The sequence below is a fragment of the Prionailurus viverrinus genome, chromosome B4 (genome assembly GCF_022837055.1).
Source record: "Prionailurus viverrinus isolate Anna chromosome B4, UM_Priviv_1.0, whole genome shotgun sequence".
Taxonomy (NCBI): domain Eukaryota; kingdom Metazoa; phylum Chordata; class Mammalia; order Carnivora; family Felidae; genus Prionailurus; species Prionailurus viverrinus.
Window position 1 is genome coordinate 59,288,136 of NC_062567.1, and position 22,716 is coordinate 59,310,851.

At 41.1% G+C, this 22,716-nt stretch overlaps 1 protein-coding gene across 1 annotated transcript in view; it reads left to right on the forward strand.

The window, feature by feature from the left end:
* Positions 1–7,121: 7,121 nt before the first annotated feature.
* FAR2 (fatty acyl-CoA reductase 2) overlaps positions 7,122–22,716 on the forward strand; it is a 154,609-nt gene continuing 139,014 nt past the window's right edge. Inside the window, exon 1 of the mRNA XM_047865882.1 lies at positions 7,122–7,450. The gene's annotated coding sequence lies outside the window, so the exon portion shown is untranslated. The remainder of the gene's footprint in view (positions 7,451–22,716) is intronic.

Consider the following 22,716-nt stretch of genomic DNA (forward strand, 5'->3'; position numbering starts at 1 on the left):
GATGGTGATGGTTCCTTTTCCTTTCCTCCTGCTGGAGGCCCGAGGAAATTTTTCTCAAGTATTCAATGTGAAGATCTGGTAGAGGAAGTAAAGCACACAAAAGAGTATGCCACCCTCCTGCCCCATTAGTGGGTCCCCTAGAATTTTTAACTCACAATGGTCTACACTGAGTCTCCAGCAGTTTATCAAATATAGTTCAGCTTTTCTGATTTGGCACTGGTAACATGGAGGTTTCTTCTCATTGGTTTCTATTCCTGTCAGTTAGGATGTTCCATATGCACTTGTCTATTTCTCTAGTTTCAATGGTGGCGACAGTTTCACAGGCCTGTCCTGTGGTTTTGCTTCCCTGACAAATCTAAGGATTGTTTACTTCTCAGTGTGTTCAGTTTTTGACTTGTTAAATTTTTTTAATGTTTATTTATTTTTGAGAGAGAAAAAGAGTGTGAGCCAGGGAGGGGCAGAGAGAGACCCACAATCTGAAGCAGGCTGCAGGCTCTGAGCTGTCAGCACAGAGCCTGATGTGGGGCTTGAACTCACAAACCATCAGATCATGACCTGAGCGGAAGTCAGACGCCCAGTTGACTGAGCCACCCAGGCGCCCCAGCTTTTGACTTGTTAGAATGGAGTGGCAACTCATAGCATTCTTTTTTAATTAAAAAAATTAATAATATATTTAAATAAATGCATGAGTGTGATCATATGTTACCTTGATTTACATTTTAGTCTTTATTTTTCTTTGTCCATCTTTGCCTGCTGCTTCTGTCTCTATCTTCCTCCATCAGCATTAGTGCCTCTCTTTTAAAAACTCAAGGTAACATGTTAATAGCCTTATATGTAACCTTCCACATTTTTCTCCATGCTTTCATAGACCGGTGTATATATGTACACATGTACATATTCTATGTTACCTGATATTGGTTTGATAGGAATGTGATCATTTCACACATGTTTTTCAGCATTTTATTTTCTTCACAAACCAAACCTCTTAGAAATTAGTGAAATTCAACTGGCATAGCTTTAATTTATTCTTTTTAATGTCTGCATAGCAGTCAATAGAGAGAATATGCCTTTAAGTAATTCAGATGTAACCCTATTGCATTCTCATAAAAGATTCTCAAAAGTTCTCTCAAGACCATTCTTAAAAGACTCTTGAGGTCTGTGACCCAAGGTTTAAGAAACCATCAGCTCAGAGTGCATTCTACTTGGAATCAGGAAATACAAGTTTAGCCCTCACCTGTTACACTTTTACTATTGTCAATAAAAATGTTATATAATTTTTAAAGACCTATATATCTACACAGGAAAAAAAAGATAAGAAAAAAGTTGGGGGGCGCCTGGGTGGCTCAGTGGGCTAAGTGTCAGACTTTGGCTCAGGTCATGATCTCGCAGTTCATGAGTTCGTGCCCCACATTGGTCTCTCTGCTGTCAGCACAGAGCCTGCTTTGGATTCTCTGTCCCCCTCTCTCTCTGCCCTTCCCCACTTATTCTTGTTCTCTCTCTCTCTCATTTAAAAACAGAAAAAAAAGGTAGAATCCATATCTACCTGCTTCATAAAATGGCCAGTTAATGAACAACAATTTTTCTCATGCAAAATGAACATCTCAGTACAGTAGGAAGTAATGCTCTGTTGCTGATGCTGCTGCCATCTACCATCTAAGTGAGTGAGAGAGTGGCAGGATTCTGAGATGGCCTCCAAACTCACACACTCACTCCAGTGTATGTGCTCTGTATAACCCCTTCCCCTTAAACAGGTGGGACTCTGCCCATGATGGCTTTCACTCCTGTGAGTACATTATACAGTGAAAGTGAGAGCCCGAGTCCGTTGATTTTGAGTTACTCAAAAGGGAGGCCATCCTAAGTGGCCCTCACATAATTTCAACTGTTAAGTTATGTGAAGATTGGAAAGTTAGAGATTTAAAGAGAGAAATATTTTCTTCTTCTTTTTAAAGAAGCAAACAAAGGACGCCCGGGCAGCTTAGTTGGCTAAGTGTCAGACTCTTAATTTTGGCTCAGGTCATGATCTGGTGGTTCATGAGTTCAAGCCCTGCTTCGGGCTCTGTATTGATATGAAGCCTGGAGCCTGGAGCGTGGAGCCTGCTTGGGACTCTCTCCCATTCTCTCTGCCCTTCCCCTGCTCGCTCTCTCTCTCTCTCTCTCTCTCTCAAAGTAAACAAATAAGCAATTAAAAACATAAGCAAACAAAAATGCTGTGAGAGTGTACATGGTTAGGACCAGAAGACAGCTTCTAAGAGCTGGAAGCAAACCCTGGCCAACAGAGATGCCTGGGTGGTGTAGTTGGCTAAGTGACTGGCTCTTGATTTCTGCTCAGGTCAGGATCCCAGGGTTCATTAGATCAAGCCCCACATCCAGCTCCATGCTGAAAGCACAAAGCCTGCCTGGATTCTCTCTCCCTCTCTCTCTATGTCTCTCTCTTTATGTCTCTCAAAAATAAATAAATAAACATTAAAAACAACAACAACAACAGGGCCCTCAGACCTATAGCTGCAAGGAGCTAAACCCTGTCAACAACCAATGAGGAGCTTGGAAGAGGACCCCAGTCACAAAGCATATCAGAGTCCAGGCTGATGTTGGGCTTTCAGCATTGTGAAACCCTGAGCAAAGAACCCAGTTACTTCATGTCTGGATGACTGACCTACAAAATTTTGAGATAATAAATGGGTATTGTTTTAAAGCACTATGTTTCTGGTGATTGGCCATGCAGCAATGGAAAACTAACACAGCGACCATAGACAAGACATAAAGTCTAGGCTTCCACTCCAAAGTAAGATAGTGGGCCCAAAGGACTAGCTTTCTAGTTCCAGAACACTGTATTTTTATGATTCTACTGTAGATAAAAATCAAATGTCTGCATCCTTAATACTATTAGTCAACAGAAACAGCATGTGTTTAAAGAGATAGCATTCTTTTGGAACACTTGTTTATTCTCAACCTCCCACTTTACAGTGTCATTAGAATGATCTGACATATTATTTTTGGTTTGGCAGATTTTGTAAGTATTTGGGATTATAAACAGAAACTTCCAGGAAGATTTACAAAGAAACATTGGTTTTATGGGGTTGAAAAAAATGGCAAGTCACTGAGCAATGGTGAGGGAGAAAAGGCTTTGAAAGTAGAGGTCAGTCTTGTAATAGCCTATGTCTCAACATTGACCATCAGCAACAGTGGTTTTGAGATAAAACACTGAAGACTGGCTTCTAAACAAACTGGCGTGGAGCTGAATTTGTATTAGCAGGAGTTGTACGTGCACCTTGTGTGAGGGTCCAGAACAAAAAACACATTTCACCAAATCAGAACACTTTGTAGTTTTAGCTGCACTTGAGACTACTGGAGGGTTTACTTCACAAGATGATGAAGTCATTAGCATGTCCCCTGCCTATTCCTTCAAAAGTGAATGAGAATTTTAAGATAACTCTATTAAAATACCCACTTGAAAGGTCTTTTTTTATAATTTTATTTTTTAATTTAATTTTATCTTTTTTGAGAGAGAGAAAGAGGGCACACGAGTGGGGGAGGGGTAGAGAGAAAGGGAGAGACTCTTAAGCAGGATCTAGGCTCAGCACAGAGCTTGACACAGGGCTCAATCCCATGACCATGAGATCATAACCTGAGTCAAAATCAAGAGCCGGCCAGTTAACCGACTGAGCCACCAGGATGCCCCACTTGAAAAGGTCTTGATGCATGTATCTCTCTTTTAAGAAAAAAAACAAAAAAGCAAATATGTAGCATTCTACCACAAACACATTCTTATATTCATTTCCTAGGGCTACTGTAATAACTTACTGGGTGGCTTAAACCACAAGAGCTGATTTCTTTTCACGGTTCTGGAGCTAGAAGTCTGAAATCAAGGTGTGGGTCATGCTCCCTGCAGATGCTCTAGGGGGAAATCCTACCTTTTGTCTTCCAGCTTCCAGTGACTGTCAGCATTCCTTCCTTTCCTTGGTCTTCATTTTTGTTTGTTTGTTTTGCCTCATCACTCCAATCTCTGCCTTTTCTTTATATCTCTTTTTCCAACAGATTTCCAGGTTGGAAATCTTCCTTTGTCTTTCTCTTATCAAGGCACTTGCTATGGGATTTAGGGCCCACCTGGATAACCCAGCATGATTTACTCTCAAGATCTTTAGCATTACATTTACAGAGACCCTTTCATTCAAATAAGGTAACATTTATGGGACCCTGGGATTTGCACCATGACATATCTTTTGGGAGTCACTATTTAACCTACCAACCTACTACATTGTCTGTTTTTGTTATTATCTGTTATGGGCTGAATCTGCCCTTTTCCAGCCACCTCCCCCAATCATATGTTGGAGTCCTAACCCTAAGTACCTCAGAATGTGACTTTATTTGGAAATAGGTTGTTGCAGATGTAATCAATTAAGTTTAGATGAAGTCATTAGGATGAGTCCTGATTCAATATTATCAGTGTCCTTATAAAAATGGGAAATTTGGACATCAGGGAGAACACCATGTGAACATGAAGGCAAAGATTATATTTCCACAAGCCAAGAAAAGCCAAAACCTACCACTGAACCACCAGAAGCTAGGTGGGAGGTCTGAAATATTCTCCTCACAGCCCTCACAGGAAGAACCCTGCAGACACTGGTTCTTGGACTTCCAGCTTCTAGAACTGTGAGACAATACATTTCTGTTGTTTTAGCCGCTCAGTCTGTGGACTTCAATATGGCAGCCGGTGGACGAATACATCATGTACACATAAATGTCATTTGAAATGGTGATAATCAAATTACAATTTTGTAATCTATAATAATGCTGCATTTTATTTGCCAACATTCCACTGAAAGTCTGTTTATTTTCTACTTTATGAATAATGCTGTAATAAACCTGTAACTTTGTCCATATGGCATTTCCCTTTTTTATGGGTATTTCCTGTAGGGGATAAGCTTAGGAATGCCCCGGGCTTACACCAATGGGTTAACAAGGCATAAAGAAATACAAAGCCATAAAATGCTCACATCTGGGTTTGGGCAAACCAGATTTGCACCCCAAGAATAGGGAGGTGCAAATGCACCCCAAAATAGAGAGGGGTGCAGAGCCCCCAGAATAGAAAGGAAGGGGCAAAGTCCTAAAATAGGAATGGGCACAAGGGTGCCTAATACATAGGTATATGAAATAAACAAGATTAGATGTTCAGGGTGGAAGCACTCCCAATTTAGTACTATGGCAGAAAAGCTGCTTTCTAGGAGGATAGGGCCAGGTTAGGTAAATTGGTGAATTGGACTATGGACCTCTGTGCAGCAGGTGAAGCAGCCCAGAGTAGAGATGGTTAACAAAAGAAACGGTGCCTTGTCAACTCTAAGGCTATTTCCCCTATCTGCCTCATCCCCCTAGGCTAGCTAAGATAAACAGAGGTGCTGCCTCATGTTCGCTGTAAACAACCTTCCTCCCAACTGCCTGGCACCCAGATTTTGTTTTGTAATTAACCCAAAGCCCTAACCCCAAATATCTTCAAGACCCCCCTTTCCCTCACATCCCCAAGTGAACGTTCACAGATTCATTGTCTCTTTGTGCACGTCCATCATGTCCATCACCATGTTTGTAAGCCTTCTGATCCTAATAAAAATGGGGCAAGGCCCCTTGTTCCGGGCTCTTGTCTTGTCCGGGACATTAACCATTTCTCGTTTCTCATCCTGTGTGCCGCTCTCTTGCTAGACAAGAGAGAACTTTAGACCCAGAGTCTACCACAATTTCCTTGGGACATATTCTAAGAAATGGGACTCCTTTATCACAAGGTTCAGAACAATAAGAACATTTTGAGTGACGAAACATTTTATGCCTTGGAAATGTATTGCAAAATTGCTTTCCAAAAAGTTGTAACAATTTACCTTCTATCTGCTGTGTGATAAGGGATTTCAACGTATTCTCACCATCATTTGACAGTATCATTTCAAGTACTGTCATACAGGTTTTTAGAACATATTCAGATGTATTCTACAGTGGGGGAAGGGGTAACAGTGTATTTACTTGGTCCTAACTTTTTCTTTTTCTCTTACTTGCAGGCAGTCACCAGAGGAAATTAGTCAGAGTGTCTTTAGGCTACACACTTTGTTTGCCATATTTAATCAAAGAGAGTCCAGTGGAAGAGGATTCAAGATGGGAAGTGAATTCTTTTTAATGCAAGAAATCACTCATTTCATTAATTCCAACCTTCATGAATTAAATTTTATTTCTTTATTTGTATGCCGACTGTTGGAATGAGGATATGTGAAGACACCTTCCGGGGCAATATTCCTTTTTGGCTCCTCTTAACACACCATATTTATTTGGGAAGTTACCTTCCACCTTGTTCGAGGAAGTAGGTTGGGCGTTGGCCTGCGTTCAGCACTTCCTCGCTGAGGACGGCTGACTCCCCTGCCTGTCCATCCCTCTACAAGTCTTCCCTGACAACGGATCCAGTTTTTCCGTTTAACTGTTAACAATGACCAAACCGTATCTGCAAAAAGCTACCAGCCTAAGAAGCAAAACGTGTCTCTCTCTCTCTCTCTCTCTCTCTCTCCTTTAATCTGTTGAAGCGCTGCTGAGCAAAGCTGGCGCGCAGCTGTTCCCGCAGCCCGCATCTCGGGTCCTTTCTAGTCTCTTCTCCACCTGCCCACTCCCACTCGCACCCTACGCAGGCAGAGCCTGATGTCTGCCCTCCAAACCCTGGGTATGAGTAAAGCGTGCCTCCACCCCTCCTGGATTTTTAGGACACTGCGCTGGTCGGTCATTGCAGGGCGCCTCCGCAGAGTCCGGAGCAGATACAAGAACATCCCTCCCACGGAGTGTGTGGTACCCAGAACCTCAGTGAACTCGGATTTGAGCCTGTCTTTTTCTACTAGGGTGGATGGGGAAAGGTGTGTCCTCCAAGCGTTCAGACCAGAACCTTAGACTTTCTGGGTCTCTCTTTTCCCCCCTCCTTCCCTCCTCCTCTTTCTTTCTCAAGGTGTGGGAGCTCTTCTTTTGCAGACCAGAGAGGGGCGCCTTTCTAGCTCCCTTTACCCTCACCCACAGATTAAAGAAAAAAAAAAAAAAATGAAGGAGAAAAAAAAAAAAAAAAAGCCCGGGAGTAATAGCGAGCGGCTGTGCTGGGTGCTGAATGAATGGAAGCCGCGGGGCGGGCCTGCGCGCACGATGCCGTCTCCCGGAGGCCTGTAAAGGCCCTCGCCAGCCGCGCGCCCTCCTCCCGCCCCGGGCTCCGGCTGCCGCCGCTACCGCGCCCCACGCGGAGGCCGCGGCTGCAACCGGGAAGGTCGGAGGGAGGGTGGTTTCCTCCCGCCCCACACCCAGTCTCCGAGCCGGATATACAGAGTGTCACGTTTGGGAGCCCAACGAGGAGAGCGCTCTCCCTGCGGCGGGAGTACCTGCCGGGGCCTCGGGGAAGGACTGGGATTTACAGGACCACTAGTTGAACCCCACCGCGTCGGAGGAGCAGGTACGCCGGGGTCGCAGCCCAGCGCTCGCCGAGCCCACGCCACGGAGGCCACGCCGCGCTGGGGGCAGCCCGGGGGGCAGGCGCGGGCGCAGGGGTCGGGGGGGGGGGGCGGATCCCTAAGGGCCCCGAGGGAGGGTGGGCGTGCGGCCCGGAGGACGGAGGAAGAGGTTTGGGAGGCTCTGCCCCCTGGCAACCGCCACCCCCCACCGTCAGCCGGCGCTTACTGCCCGCCGAGGTGAGCGCGCAGAGGGTGGCAGCGGCGGCCGGCCAGGCAGGGCCCGAGAGGGTTAACCTGGGAGCCGCGCCCGGCAGCCAGGATGGAGGGAGAGAGGCGCCTGGCCCGGTCTGGCGGCGGCCTCCTTGGCCCCTGGGGCTATTCCTGAAGAGAGCGCGGTGACTCCAGGCCACGTGTGGAACTGCTCCCTGCCCGCGGTCCTTCGGGCGCCGCAGACAGCCGGCGCGCTTCCCGACCCTGCAGCGCGTGCTCGCTCGCCCTGAGCCCCATCCCTGGCCGCGCGTCCGGACCCTCCCACTCCCACTCTCACTCTCACTCCCACTCCCACTCCCACTCCCGCCTCGCCGAGGCCGGGAGCCCGAGGCCGAAGTGCTCAGGGGCGTCTAGGGTGGGGTCTGCCGCTGTTGGAAGTTTGCCTCCTCTTCCTGTGGCCTGCGCGTCTTGGAAAGAGCAGGGGAGCAGAGCAGGTACCAGGAGACTGCAACTGGAGTAGATGGCTTGCGGGAAGGCTGGAAAGGCTACTCACATCCCTGGCGAGGAAGAGAACCCCCGGGGCAATTTCATTCAATTAAAAGGATTAACCAGCTTAGTCCTAGAAACCGTAGGAAAGCATCCCATCTATCTACCAGCTTCCTACTCTTTCACCTTTTGGGTTGGGTAGGATTATGAACAGTTACTCTTTGATGGATGAGATACCTCGTGTGAGCTACCAGGTCCTCCAAGGAAATGCGAGGGCTTTAGCGGCTGGTTGAATCATGTGGCGTGCCCCATTATACCGTGAGCAAAGGCAGAGTGGGGACAGCTGACTGACCTGGAAACTTAAGTTACTCGTACTTTTCTTCTTGTGGATGCTGCATCAAGAGAAGTTTGACACTGTGGGAAAAGAAATTTGAGAATTACCCTGTGGTTTCAATTATTCATCTCTCTACCTCCATTTATATGATTTGGCTAAGGAGCACGTTTAGTCTGAAATGGCACAGGGACTAAATAAAATTTTAAGTCAGCCACTCGAATTGCAAGAGCAGGTTTTTCAGCAAAACCCACATTTAGGGATCTTTGTGCATGAGACTTCCGGTAGATGGCCGTGGGGTTTTACCAGCCAGACTCAGGTGTTGAAATATTTCATCTGTAGTGTTTTTGCAGGACGCTGGTCTTTATAGGACTCTTTTTTTCTGTTTCTGAGGGCATTTCCTGCACCTGCCTTATTAACAAATTCCTACCTTACCCCAGTTTCTAACATTGGGTTGTAATTATCCATAAAATATAGGAAATATAAATCACCATAAGTTGGTAAATCTTACCATGAAGCATTTCTCCTTTATTTAAAGGAGGGACATGACATCTAATTACAGAAGAGGGAGAAGCTTTCTTTAAACGGTTGAAAAATCAATGAAATAGCTCAGGTTTGGGTATCGTGTTGGGGTTTATGAAGAATATGGTTGTCTTGAACATCTCACCATTTGCTTTCCTGTCATCTGAAGATGTATTCCAAGTGTATGTCTGGCAACATCTGGGCAGCCTTAAGAATTCTTTGTTTTTCTCTTAACTCCAGTGCAGCCATGAAAACTCACTCATTCACAAGCACAGTCTCCAGAAGGATCATGAACAATGACCAGGAGCATGGTGTTCCCTGACACTCTGGGCTCTGTGAGAACATTTTTTTTTTTTTTTTTTTTACTCCTGAAGAGGCATTCTTAATGCTTTTGTTAACAGAGCACTTTGAGAATCTGATAAAAAGCTATGGGGTATGAAACACAAACATATGCACATTAACACGGAATTCTGCCTATGGTTTCAGGAGCTCACAGCCTCCTTGATACCCAACCAGATGTTAGCCACTCACAGACTTTGGGCAGGGCCAGCTTCATGGAAACAAACCGCTCAGTCACATGGGGCTCTGAACTCAGAAGGGCCCCGCACTAGTTTTAAAGTTCTGCTGTCACTGTCAGCTCTCTTAATAATTTTCACACAAGGAGCTCCACATTTTCATTTTATACTATATATCCTGCAAATTCTGTGGCCAGCCCTGATCCCAGCATAACAATCCTGTTCTAGAATTTACTGCATAAGTTATGTCATAGTAATCCTACATTTCAGGTGAATTCTCCAACACAAACTTGGACTTTAGCTGCTACGTACCTGTATCGTTCAGCCCCTCTTCCTCATGCGCAGTTTCCGTACTGATTGAATAAAGATAACAGGCAATATCTGCTACTCTTCCTCTTAAAAAGTAGTTCTGAAGATACACTAGGTAAAGAGGTAATAATTGTAAAAGCATCTGCTTCCCTTGAACAATTTTATACTAACAAAGGCTTGACTTCTACTCCTTGTTTCAGAAGTAGCTTGAGGAAAGTTGGTTAAGTACATTAAAAACGTTGCAGAACTTTTATAATAACCCTTATATTTTAGTGGGGAAAAATGAAAAGTAGCTAAGGTATTCAGTATTTTACATGTTCCTTAAAAACCATTATTTGGACAAGATTGGAATTGACAAGTAAAAGTGCAGAATAACTTCTTGGATTCCAAAGATACTTCCTGAATTAAATACGATGTTTGAGTCTAATCCATCCAAAAATTGAACAATGTGTAACTGAGTCAATGATTGACACTTAAGTTCTAAAAAATCCACATTTTCAAATCTCGAGCAAGTCATTTTTAAAATACTCTAGGGCATAGCCTAGCAGTGTAAAGTACACCCAGTCCTTCACCTCCTTTAACACTAGGGAAGAAACTGAGAAACTTTCGGCAAGTTCTCTGTCCTCACTCTCCTCCCTTAACTACTTCTCTCATCTCAGATCTTCTCTTTACCCCAGCTTTCATTCCCAGTATGATGACAACACACACCAAAGTGTTGAGGAAGAAAACAGTGAAAGGAAATGAGTCAAATCCTCATATCAAAGTCTTAAAATGGGGGCACTAAATGGGGTGGTTGGAGACTCCTTTCATACAACTACTCTGTGCAGAGACATGCTGTGTACTTTAGCTTATGAAGTACTAGGTCCTATACTCGATAGACACGACATCATTGGCAAGACAAAATATGTCAATATAAGGTGTTAATTAACAGTAGTAGATGAGTTGTTACAAGGCAATAGAAGAGTAGACACCAAATGAATGGTGCAGATAGTAAGTGCAGTGAGTTCCCAAGAATAAAATGCATTAGTGAAGCTTAAGAGGAAGGTTACATGAGATGTTCCTTAAAGCTCTGCTCCAAACAGAGGTGAACGAAGGAGTCTTCTGGCTGATTGGTGTGCACAAAATGAAAATCTGGATGGAGCTAAAGTTTTATGTAAGGAAAAGGCAGGAGATAAAACTGTAAGGGAACTTTCCAGTGGTTGGCTTCATTCATGTAATAAATAATTATTAAGCCTCCTCTGTGACCAGACACAGGGTCAATTTTTCTGTATTTAGTGTTGAATAAAGCAGACATCTTGTAGAACTTATAGACATTTAAAAAAGGAAACATAATAACAAATTGTTGGAAGTAGTATGAAGAAGAACAGGGTGCTGTTAAAAAAAAACAACAGGCTGGCTCAGACGGTGTTCTGGGAAGACGATGAAAGACTTAAACTGATACTTGAAAGAAGCATAGCGATTGGCTTGGGAATAAAGTAAAGGAAGGAAAAGTAATCTGGGCAGAGGAAGTAGCAATGGGAAGGCTGCAAGGGGAGGAAAAGGCTGGAAGTATTCAGGGAACAGAAAGGAAGCATGGCTGGAGTTTGGGGAGAAATTGCTGTGAAGCTGGACAGGAGTATGGTGAGGTAGGCAAGAGCTTGATCATGGAAAACCTCACAGATCTTGACATTGATTTTGAATTTTATGTTGGTGGGAAGCCATGAAGACTTTGAAGTCAGAGACTATGTAATTTACATTTTAAGAGATCTTTATGGGTACAATATGGACAAAGGACAAGAAAGAAAAAGAATTGGAAGAAGGAAGACCAGTTAGGGCAGAGTGTCATAAACAGCACTGACGGAGAAGGTAGAGAAAAGTGGGCAGACTTGAGATCTATTCTGAAGGTAGAATTGATACAGCTTGCTGATAGATTGGATATAAGAGGTGCGTGAGGCAGAAAGAAGTGGGAGAATGAATTATTTCAGTAGATACTGCTGGATGTTTGTAATCCAAACCAGTAGACTCATATACATATGACTTAGAGTTGCTAGAAGAACTGAAAAATGAAGTGAAAGCTGGTAACCTTGCTTAGGACCTCTGGGAAATATACCAGCTACTGGGGTAGAAGTGAGAGAGAGGAGGGAGATACTTTTGCTTTTTATACTATCATTTCTACTGTAGGGATTATTTTTAAGCCATCACATATTTTATCATTTCTTAAAAAGTTACTGCAGCAACAAATATGGCTCCTGTTTTGCTGGTTTGAGCACATGAATGGAACACGGGACCATTTCCTACCATGACAAAAATAAGGAGAGGGGTGCCTGGGTGGCTCAGTCGGTTGAGCTTCCGACTTCGGCTCAGGTCATGATCTCACCGTCTGTGAGTTAGAGCCTCGCGTCGGGCTCTGTGCTGACAGCTCAGAGCCTGGAGCCTGCTTCAGATTCTGTGTCCCCTCTCTCTCTGACCCTCCCTCGTTCATGCTCTGTCTCTCTCTGTCTCAAAAATAAATAAACATTTAAAAAAAAAATAAGGAGAGAAAAGTCTAATCCTTACCAAAGTTATTGGTTCTAAAACATAATTCATAATTCTGAAAACCTTTCCATTCTTCCCCCTTGTTTATATTGGTATTTCCCAAAATGTAGTCTGTGGATCATTAGTGTTTGGGGATATTAATAACAGTTAAGTGAAGAAAAAAAAAAAAGCTTTCCTGATCATTTAAATTTGAGAAACACTTGATTTAACCTGGGTAACCTGTCTTATTGCAGGAATCCTCAGAGCCTTTAATTTACTAATTAGCGCATTAAGAATCAAGAAAGAAGGGATATTTTATGTCACATTTCCTAAACTTATTTGACCTCAAAATGCTTTTTTGTTAGAACATCTGACAGAGTCAGCATTTAGCATAATGTGCTTTGGGAAATGCTGCCCTATATTAATAGATTAAACCTTTTAACATTTACATCCCTCTATTCACCATCAACTTCTCTCATCCCTTTCATGCCCCTCAGCTGGAAGAAAGTGGGAGACTAGAATGGACTCTGTTAACAGGCTGTAAGTTGATGATGAAACCATTCTGCTCTATGGATAAGAGATAAAGAGATATTCATAAGCAAGTTTTACAATCTGATTAAAAAGAAGCTTTAGGGGCGCCTGGGTGGCTCAGTCGGTTAAGCGTCCGACTTCAGCCAGGTCACGATCTCGCAGTCCGTGAGTTCGAGCCCCGCGTCAGGCTCTGGGCTGATGGCTTGGAGCCTGTTTCCGATTCTGTGTCTCCCTCTCTCTCTGCCCCTCCCCCGTTCATGCTCTGTCTCTCTCTGTCCCAAAAATAAATAAACGTTGAAAAAAAAATTTTTTTTAAATAAAAATAAAAAGAAGCTTTAATTTATTGACCGATTGATTGATTTAAATTTCTACTTTCATGATTTCATTTCTACTTTCAGACCTCCCTGAAGTATGTTCTGTCAAGTCTAGATTTACACAGGAGGAACCTTAAACATAGGTAGTGGGGAAGACTTCACAGGGCCTCTCTTGTTCCATGGCAGGTCTGGGCCTTACTTGATGTTCATAATGTATCTCTTACAGGACAATACAATGAGAATACATAGGGTGTCTGTAGGAGCAATGATTTTGCAATGAATCTCATATATCTTCTCTCCTTCTCCCCAGTGCATTTGCATGGTGGTGGGTTGGAGACAGGAATGCAATTTATGACCAAAGAACAGTGCAACCAAAAGAACAGAACAGGAGAAACAGGTTCACACAGCTGTGGACTCTGACCATGGCTTCATCCATTCGGTCCTCTAGCCCAGGGGTGGGCAAACTATGGCCTGAGGGCCAAATCTGGCCCCTGCCTGTTTTTGTGTATCCCTTGAACTAAGAATGGTTTTAATATTTTTAAGTGGTTGGGAAAAAAAATCACGAGAATAATGTTCTGTGGCACGAGAAAATTATATGAAAACCAAATTTCAGTGTCCATAAATAAAGTTTTATTGGAAAATAGCCAGTGTCATCTATCTATCATCATACTATCTTAGGAGCTTTAGTGTTCTACCCAGTGAGTAGTTGTGACCAACAAAGCCTAATACATCTAGCCCTTTACAGGAAATGCCAACACCCCCTGGGTTCTAGGTTATTAAACTCACTGGCCACAATTTTAATCGCACAATTTTAATCGATTTGTTTTTCATTTGTTTTATATTTTAGGGGATAGTGTTAGCTGAGGCTGCTATAGCAAAGTACCATAGACTGGGTGGTTTATAAAAACAAATTTATTTCTAACAGTTTTGGTGTCTGGGAGAGTTCCTGGGTTCATAGATGCTCTTTTACACAGTGGCTGCACCAATGTTCGTAGATGATCCAAGAGATTACTGCCTGTGTTTTCTTCTAGGAGTTTTATGGTTTTGGGTCTCACTTTAGGTGTTTAGTCCATTTTGAGATTATTTTTGTGTATGGTGTAATAAAGTGGTCAGTTTCATTCTTTTGCATGTAGCTGTCCAGTTTTGCCAACACGATTAATCAAATCTTTCCCCCATTGTATGTTCTTGCCTCTTTTGTCATAGATTAGTTGACCGTATCAATATGGTCTGGGCTCCTAACCTGTTCCATTGTTTATAGATGCCCATCTTTTCACTGTAACCTCACCTGGTGGAAGGGAAAGGGAGTTCTCTGGAGTCCTTTTTCTCTCTTTATAAAAAAAAAAAATTAGGGGAACCTGTGTGGCTCAGTTGGTTAAGCAACTGACTTCGGCTCAGGTCATGATCTCATGGTTTGTGGGTTCTAGCCCCACTTTGGGCTCTGTGCTGGCAGCTCAGAGCCTGGAGCCTGCTTTGGATTCTGTCTCCCTCTCTCTCTGCCCACCCCCAATTGAGCTCCATGTCTCTCTCTCTATCTCTGTCTCTGTCTCTCTCTCTCTGTCTCTCGAAAATGAATAAATGTTAAAAAAATTAAAAAGAATTTATTATTGAAGTATAGTTGACATACAATACAACGTATTAGTTTCAGGTGTACAACATAGTAATTCCACAAGTCTATACATTACACAATGTTTACCACAATAAATGTAGTTACCATCTGTCACATGCAACATTATTACAATATTATTGGCTATATTCCTGATGCTGTACTTTTCATGCTTGTGACTTATTTATTTTGTAACTAGAAATTTGTACCTCTTAATCCCCTTCCTTTATTTTGCCCATCCCCACCTTCCTCCCCTTTGGCAACCACCAGTTGTTCTCTGTATTTACGAGTCTTTTTCTGGTTTTTTTTGTTTGTTTCTTTTTTAGATTTCACATACAGTTTGGCTTTCTCCGTCTGACTTATTTCACTTGGCATGATATCCTCTAGGTCCATCCACGTTGTTACAAAAGGCGAGATTTCATTGTTTTGTTTTGTTTTTGTTTTTTTTTTTTTTTTTTTGTGGTTGAATTAGTGTTTTCATTTTCTTTGGGTAAACAGTAGTTGAATTGCTGGATCATATGGTATTTCTCTTTTTAATTGTTTGAGAAACTGCCGTACATTTTTCCACAGTGGCTGCACCAGTGCAATGGCTGCACTTTGCATCAATCGTGTGCAAAAGTTCTTTTTATTTCTTGTGTGTTTGATACTAGACATTCTGAATGGTGTGAGATGGTATTTCTTGTGGTTTTCATTTGCATTTCCCTGATGATTAGTGATGTTGACCATCTTTTCATATGTCTGTTGGTGATCTATATATCTTCTTTGGAAAATATTTGTTTGGGTCCTCTACCCGTTTTTTGAGTTTACTTGGGTTTTTGTTCATGTTGCTGTTTTGGTGTTGAATCGTATAATTTCTTTCTATATTTTGAATCTTAACTTCTCATTAAATATATCATTTGTGAATATCTTCTCCCATTCAGTAGGTTGCTTTTTGTTTAATGGTTTCCTTCAATGCACCAAGGTTTTTGGTTTGTGTAGCTCTAATAGTTTAATTTTTTGCTATTCTTTCCCATCCTGAGGAGATCTATCCAGAAAAATGTTGCTAAGGCTGATATCCAAGATATTAATGCCTACATTTTCTTCTAGACGTTTTATGGTTTCAGGTCTCATATTAGGTCTTTACTCCATTTTGAGGTTATTTTTGTCTATGGTGTAAGAAAATGGTTCAGTTTCATTCTTTCGCATATCCAGTTTTCCCAACACCATTTAGCAAAGAGATGATCTTTTCCCCATTGTATATTTTTACCTCTTTTGTTGTAGATTAATTGACCATATAAACATGGGTTATTTCTGGGCTCCCTATCCTGTTCCATTGTTTATAGATGCCCATCTTTTAATTGTAACTTCACATAGTGGAAGGCACAAGGGAGTTCTCTGGCATCTCTTGTATATGAATATTAATCCCATTTGTGAGGATTCCACCCTCACAACTTGATCACCTCCTAGAGGTCCCACCTCCAAAGACCATCATACTGGAGAGTAGATTTCAACCTAGGAATTTTGAGGAGAGTCAAACATTGTCTATAAGTTGTAAATAGATTTCCTAGAAGCTCCTCAATCATTATTGCCATTGGAGTCTTGACAGTGCTATTTATTGTCCGTAATTAGTGTAGCTAATGTTACATGCCAATGTGAGGAGCAGAAGATAGTGTTGAAGGTAATCATTTTTGAGAGTTACTCAAACATTTGAACTGCTAGATGAAGGATGGGCACTCAGATAGACATAAATAGAACCTGAAGAGATAGGGTAATTAACTCTAATATTAATTAGTTGTTGAAATTTGCTACCTATGAGCATGGACTTACTGTAAGGTGTCACCTTCAATTTTTATTTCATTAATGAAGCAAATCTATTTTTTATTTATGTAATCTTTTTTGTAAATATTGATGTTTTTAAATTTTTTTAATGTTTATTTTTGACAGAGAGAGAGAGAGAGAGACAGAGTACAAGTGGGGAGGGGCAGAGAGAGACACACACAGAATCTGAAGCAGGCTTCAGGCAGCACAGAGTGCAATGCAGGGCTTGAACTCATGAACTGCAAGATCATGACCTGAGGCGAAGTCAGTTGCTCAACCAATTAAGCCACCTAGGTGCCCCAAATATTTATGGTTTAAGGGTGATAGTCTTAACTTAGGGGTAACGAAAATATACATTTTATTGTCCCCATCTTACTTTTATTGAATCAGGATTTTTAGCATGAGCATCCTATGTGCTTCATATATAACCCGCACAGCTCAGGTACAAAATGTGTGAGCAACTGATCCAAGTTCTTCCATGGGATATAGAACCAGAAGATAGGGTTCTTGAAGCTTGGTGCTTAGAGTTATCATTGCTATCATGAAATCCTTTCAGGTGCATGTATGTAGTGGGAATCAATATGAAATATGGGACTCCTTGCCAAGTACACTAATCAGGAGATTGCATAATGACTAACTCAGAGGCCTACCTTAAAAAAAAAAGGAATTGATTTCAGGTAATATCTTCATTCAGTAGGCTTTTTTTTTTTTTTTTACTTAACACCTATACCAATGCAAAGAATATTACAGTAAAACCTTGGCTTGCAAGTAACTTGTTCTGCAAGTGTTCCGCAAGACAAGCAAATATTTCTAATAAATTTTATCTTGATAAGTGAGTGACGTCTTATAATACGAGTAGTACATGATGCCAAATGTCACATGATCACAACTAAGCTGGTGGTTCTTCTCTCTCTTTTTCTCTCTCACTGTCTCTCTCTCTCTCTCTTTCTCTCTCTCTTTTTCTGTCTGTGGGATTGTGGAGAATCATCTTTCATGCTCATCTCAGGCCACATGTTTGGCAGAAATCAGTGACTTTTCAGAACGTTGGAAGGTGCCCACAACTGGCACTAGTGTATTTTTTGTCACTTCAAAGCACCGATGGACAGTCCTTTGCTTTTCCACATAAGAGTAAGCTTAGGAATGCTTTGCTTCATTCTTGGTCATTGGATACTTTCCTTGTTAAAGTTGCATGAAAAGAAAAGGATTCCATTTGAGCCAGTAGATAGCAGTGATTCCATTAGTAATTGTGAAAGTCATCCTACACAATAACCCTCCTCTCTCGTCTTCCTCACACCAGCCATGAAGGTTTTCAAAGGGAACTGCAGGTTAATTTATTTTTATTTATATTTTGTATTATAGTATTGTGATCACTTTTATATGAATATTATTTGGGTTGCAGAATGAATCATCCGAGTTTCCATTATTTCTTACGGGGAAATTTGCTTTGATATACAACTGCTTTAGATTACAAGCGTGATTCCAGAACAAATTATGCTCGCAAGCCAAGGTTTTACTGTATATATTTTTTTGTGTAATCAACAATGTGATTCAGTAGACCGTGAAAAAAATTGTTCTTACTATAATTATCAAACACTAAGAATAGCCCGCGTTTCTTGTTTTAGTCATGATTTATTTAAAAAGTCCTTGATAAGTTTGTATCCTTAACTCCTGCAGTCCAGCAAAACCATTTCCAAGCTGTAGCCTACAACAGGTGTTCCCTGTGGCCTCTGGACATATTGTTTTTTTGCTTGTTTGTTTTTAAGGTATTTTAACTTCCCAGTCCCCTCCAGAGATGGCCCAAAGCCTTGAAGCATACATTTGAGGTGAGGAAGGGAAAGCAGACACTTCCCTGTGAATCTGTGTGGAAGGGACAAAAACTACGGCCTCTCCTATCCCTCAGCTGGGGAGTTGTTGGGTCAGTAATATTTGCTGGTGAATAACAGGATGACCACAGGAGGCAAGAATAATATTTCCTGAGCCAAGAAATGAGAAAAAGTCATTGTGAAAACATTGCACATTTTAGATCATTTCACAAAAATGATGCTTTATTTATCACAGGTCAGTGAGAGGACATATCCCACAAAAATCACACATCCTTGAGGGCAGGATGGTTGGAAATTAGGAAGACCATTAAATTATGTGTCTGGTCTCAACATATTTGAAACCACTTAAGCACTTCCAGAAGAATTAGATATGCCAATGCACAATATTGTCAAGAAACTGGAAGAATCTGCCCAGAAGAATGTGATAAACTGAACAAAAGCAGCTGTGTGTAACAATTCAGTGTGAGTGCGTGTATTGAAGGTTTTTGCTTACTATTTTCAAGAAAGGATTTTAAAATTAAAAGTTGTGTGGGGCGCCTGAGTGGCTCAGTCAGTTAAGCATCCGACTTTGGCTCAGGTCATGATCTTACAGTTCATGAGTTCAAGCCCCACATCGGGCTCTGTGCTGACAGCACAGAGCCTGCTTTGGATCCTCTGCCCCCCGCCCCCCTCGCTCTCTGCCCCTCCCCCACTCACGTGCATGTGCACTCTCTCTCTTTCTCAAAAATAAACATTAAAAAAAGATGTGTGGGTAGTAACAGCATAGTTTTTTTCAGTAATAAAATCATCTTCAAGATGGACAATATTCATTTAATAAAAATAGAGCCACTTATCAAAAACTTAAGAGAAATTGCCGCTTAATTTCACATGAAACAAATATATAAATAATATCCTGATGAACATTAATGAAATCAATTTCATGTCAGTCTGTGTATTTTCATTTCTTTTACACTGTCACTGTTGTCTCATTCTGAATTGAATCGTATTTCAGTTGAGTTTTGTTTATACAAGACCTTCAGGACCTATCTGCCCTGAATATGAGCAGAAGATCTAAAAGATGGGCACTGTTCTCTTACCACAAGACTTGGAGAGCCTTAAGATTTACTTCCGGAAGTGGTTTCAAATCACGGGTATCTCTGATGGTTTGAAAGAATTTCTCATCCAGATGAGCCATTGTACTTGTCAAAACTCTCTCCCTAGTAGAATTCTGACCTTGTCTCTCCCTTCTTTTCCTCCTGCTATTTCGGTGTGGTCCTGCCTGAAGCAACAGTTATGCAAGAGCCACGGAGTGTGTTACAGATCACAGGACTGCACGTTTGGTAAATTTAGGCCTCGGTTTCTGTAGGACAGTGGGAAACTTTCTCAATTTAGACTTCCGTGAACTCCTAGACATACTGAATGTCGCCACATACCTCACTATCTTGTCTTCTGTACAGAGTGGGCACAACAGATAGCTTTGCCTTACCTAAGTATACTACTATACTAAGTTGTTGAATGTTCGAGTACCTTCTCTATATGTGGTCCAATTCCCTCATTTTATAGAAAAGAAAAGCCAGTCCCAAAGACATCAAATGACTTGTCACATATCCATTTAATGGATGAATGTATACCAGTATCCAAATCTTATGACCGCCAATCCCATGACCATTTTATTCATTCATTCCTTCATTCAGTCAACATTCATATGACTTTGGAAAGTCTGCGATGTACCAGACAGGGTGTTTAGCTCTGCAGATGTATGATGAACAAGTTATAGTACCTGCCTTTAAACTTTAGTGTCCCTACTCTTTGAGCAGTGTTTAACCAGTTACAGCTTTGGAGTTTGTGAAATCTGTCAGTAAAGATCTTCAGCGTAAAATATAAACTTCTCATAGGTTTTAATTCCCTGCTTCTTCTCCCTCCTAACCAGCCCCAGTCAATGGTTTAGCTTCCCACAGTCCTGAACAATTAGCATCAATAAGAGTATGCTGGGAAATGGCTGCATTCTTTTGTGTCTCGCTTCTTCATTCAGCATTATGTTTATAAAATTATCCAAATTGTACGAATTTAGAGATTCTTCATTCTCATTGCTATATAGTACTCCATACTGCGAATATACCACTTTCAATTTTTTTGTTTCACTATTTTTTTAAATGCTGAATACTTTTATTTTTTATTTTTTTAACTTATTTTTTTTTAACTCGTTAGTTAACATACAGCGTAGTATTTGCTTCAGGGGTAGAACCCAATGATTTATCACTTACATATAACACCCAGCGCTCATCCCAACAAGTGCCCTCCTTAATGCCCATCACCCATTTAGCTCATCCCCCCATCTGCCCCCCCCCCAGCAACCTCAGTTTGTTTTCTGTATTTAAGAGTCTCTTATAGTTTGCTTCCCTTCTGCTTTTATCTTATTTTTTCTTCCCTTCCCCTATGTTCATCTTTGTCTTTCTTAAATTCCACATATGAGTGAAATCATATGATATTTGTCATTCTCTGCCTGACTTATTTCACTTAGCATAATACTCTCTAGCTCCATCCACATTGGAAATGTCAAGGTTTCATTCTTTTTTGATCACCAAGTAGTATTCCATTATACACACACACACACACACACACACACACACACACACACACACACCCCACATCTTCTTAATCCGTTCTTCAGTTGATGGACATTTGGGCTCTTTCCATAATTTGGCTATTGTTGATAGCACTGCTGTACACATTGGGGTACGTGTTTTGTTCCACTACTGATGAACACGTGTAGTTTCCACTATGGGGTTCTTAACAATAGTGTTACCAAGAATATTCTTATGAATGTCTTTTGTTGAATATGTATATACATTTCTGTTGGGTATACCGGGCATGGAACTGTTTTACATAGAGCACTTTGCTGAAATCTGCCAAAGAATTTTCCAAGCTAGTTGTACACTTTATACTCCCAGAAGCAGTAGAGAGATGCCATTGTTTCATATCCTTATCAACACTTCTTATTTTCTGTCCTTTTCATTTTAGCCATTTTGATGGGAGAGTAGTTGTATAGCATCATGGATTTGTTTGTATTTCTTTGGTGACTGACAAGACTGAGAATCTTTTTATATATTTTTTGGCCATTTGGATATCTTCCCTTGAGAATTCATCAAGTCTTTACCCACCCATTTGTCCGTCTTTTTAATTATGTGTGCATATACTTTATATATTTTAGACATAATTCCTTGTTGGATATTGTATTGTGAATGTCTTCTTCCAACTGGGGCTTCCTTTTTCACTCTCTTAATTTTTTCTTTTGATGAACACAAATTCTTAATTTTAATAGAGTCCAGTTTATTAGTATTATTCTTCTGTAGTTAGTGCTTTTTGCCTACTCATAGATTAGAAAGATGTTCTCTTCTAAATGCTTTATTGTTTTGCCTTTCATACTAAGATCTGCTATCCACCTGGAATTAATTTTTTATATGATGCAAGAAATAAAAATGCATTTTCCATCTGGATATCCAATTGACTCAGTACTATTTACTCTAATTCTGCGAATGATTGCAAATCAGGGGACACAGCAACAGTTTGGACACCTCAGAACTAACACATTTAAGCATAAAGTCAGTTAAAACACATCTCAGTGTAATAACTTCTGAAGCCCATGTGACTATGGGTTAGGGTCAAAGCACTTACTTGACCTGCATATTTGGACCTAATTTCTTGTCTAATGGGTTAGGTGAAATAAAATGAATTAGTTTATTTCACAAAAGTCAAAGTATAAAATTCAAAACAAACTCATGTCTAAGATATGGATAAAAAAATTACTATGTTAATAGAGTGATGAGTTTATGACCAAAAGTTTAAGAAACAAAAGTCAAAAGGCTTATCTTCAGTTATTAAGGAAGATAAATAAAGGCCCTACCTGTCTTCATTGAACTTACACACTAAATGTCTCACTAGTTACCTCCTCACTTCAAGATGAAAGATCCCTGGAATAATGAGAAATTGAAGGCAGGAAGATTAATTAGGTGGCCATTCATTCTTTCATGCATTCATCTAATGTATTTATTTAGTGATTACTGTCAAGTATTATGTCAAATCCTGTGAATATTATGAGTAGTAAAACATACTTCCCTCAAGATGTTTGCAATCAGGTGGAGAAAGACAAATCATCAGTTATATACAACAGTATTGAATGGGGGCTCTGCAAATTTAACAGATCAGACTTTCAGCTCAGCCTGGGCTGAAATGGGGGGTAGAATTGGAAATTGCTTCCCAAAGGACATAAGTCTAAGCCTTGCCTAGTGAAGGGTAGGGTAGGATAGGGTAGGGTATATGGCCAGGTGATCTCTTCTACAAGTGTATATGGCATG